The sequence below is a fragment of the Phasianus colchicus genome, unplaced genomic scaffold (assembly GCF_987193195.1).
Source record: "Phasianus colchicus unplaced genomic scaffold, bPhaCol1.hap1.1 HAP1_SCAFFOLD_44, whole genome shotgun sequence".
NCBI lineage: Eukaryota > Metazoa > Chordata > Aves > Galliformes > Phasianidae > Phasianus > Phasianus colchicus.
In genome coordinates, this window is record NW_028325224.1 from 1,205,400 (window position 1) to 1,207,500 (window position 2,101).

Genomic DNA, 2,101 nt, shown 5'->3' on the forward strand with positions numbered 1-2,101 from the left:
GCGGCGCAGTTCCGGCATCGGCGGACGAGTCTAACCCGGCTCCGCGCGGCTGCATGGCGCGGCTCAAACGGCCTGGGGTCGCTGCGGCGCCGGTCCGGCAGCGGCGGCCACGTCTACCCGGCTCCGCGAGGCTGCATGGCGCGGCGTAGCCGGCCTGGGGTCGCTGCGGCGCCTTTCCGGCATCGGCGGCCACGTCTACCCGGCTCCGCGCGGCTGCCTGGCGCGGCGCAGCCGCCCAGGGGTCGCTGCGGCGCCGTTCCGGCTGCGGCGGCCACGTCTACCCGGCTCCGCGCGGTTGCCTGGTCTCCCGCAGCGGGCCAGAGGTCGCTACGGAGCCGTCCCGGCAGCGGCGGCCACGTCTACCCGGCTCCGGGAGGCTGCCTGGCCTCCCGCAGACGGCCTGGGGTCGCTGCGGCGCCGGCCCGGCATCCGCGTCCACGTCAGCCCGACTCCGCGCGGCTGCCTTGTGCGGCGCAGCGGGCCCGGCGTCGCTGCGGAGCCGTCCCGGCAGCGGCGGCCACGTCTACCCGGCTCCGCGAAGCTGCATTTCGCGACTGCAGCCGTCCTGGGGTCGCTGGGGCGCAGTTCCGGCATCGGCGGACAAGTCTACCCGGCTCCGCGCGGCTGCATGGCGCGGCTCAACCGGCCTGGGGTCGCTGCGGCGCCGTTCCGGCAGCGGCGGCCACGTCTACCCGGCTCCGCCCGGCTGCCAGGCGCGGCGCATCCGCCCAGGGGTCGCTGCGGCGCCGTTCCGGCAGCGGCGGCCACGTCTACCCGGCTCCGCCCGGCTGCCAGGCGCGGCGCATCCGCCCAGGGGTCGCTGCGGCGCCGGCCCGGCAGCGGCGGCCACGTCTACCCGGCTCCGGCGGCTGTTCGCGTCTTTTGTGTGTGGGGGGGGCGCTGCTGCTACGGTGCGGCCAGAGGCGTCGCTCTAATTCTCTGCCTCCAGTTATGTCGAGGTAAAGGTCGGCTGCTGTCGGAGCCTTTGCCGGTAGTCGGCGTCGTCGTCCGTGGAGCTTTCTTTTCGGATGCCTTTACTTTTCGTCGGTAGGAGAGAGTGCGGACTCTGCTCCGGAGATCGGTGGTGAGCGGGCGCTCGCGAGCTGGGTTGACCGGCCGGCCAGACGGGTTTCGGCGGCGGTCGGCGGTGGCGGCGGCTCTCTGGGGCATCGGTTCGTGTGGTCGATCCGGTCGCTTCGGTTTGTCCGTCGCGCCCCGTCCCGCCGTTCGGTGGTGGGTTAAGGCGGTCTCCCGGGCGAGCGGCGAAAAAAAGCCGGGCAAGGCGAGAGAGAGCTGTGCGGGTGAAATAGCCGGCTCCCGCGCCGCCCAGGGCGAACCCGAGAAGGCGAGAGAGAACAATCGAACGAACGGGGGAAGCCGGCTGCAGCGCTCGCTGGCGCGAAGCGGAGAAAGCGAGAGAGAAAGCGAGCGCGGAGAAGGGCACAGTCCGGTCAGCCGGCACTCGAAGGCAGAAGGGCCGGGGGCGTCCCCGGTGGGTCCCGCCGCGACGGTGGAAGGCGGGACCCGATGGTCGTGGCGGCGGCGCCTCGTTCTCGTTCCGCACCGCATCCTCACCTGCACGCGGGAGCCCCGGCCGAACACGAGAGGCGCTCCTCGGGCGCGTCGGAGAGGCTTCCCGGCGGGCCGGTCCTATCCCGCTCCCCGCCTCGCTCGGGGTGGCGTGGGGCGGGCCGGTGTTCAGGCACGGGCGAGCACCTCTCGGCAGACGTTGCCCACGCACACCCGCCTGCACGTGCGCGCGCGGTCTTTCCGCCGCGTCCTGGAGAAGGGCTCGCATCTTCTCCTCCCTTCCTTCCTTCCTTCCCCCTACCCGTCTTCTTGTCGATCGATGAGGCCATTCGGGTCGCGTCGGAGAGGGCCCCCGGCGGGCCGGCGCTTCCACGCTCCCCGTCCCGGGGAAGCCGCGGCGGCGTCCGGTGTTCAGGCACGGGCGGCCTCCTCTCCGGTTCGCTTCCCGCCGTAGGCGAGGTGAGGCGCCCGCCCGGGCCGAGAGCGGGCTCGTCCGTCCGTTCGCTCGGTGCCGGAGCAAGGGCTCGCCCGACCGAATCCAGCCGTGTGACAGCCGAGCGGCCCCGCGAGC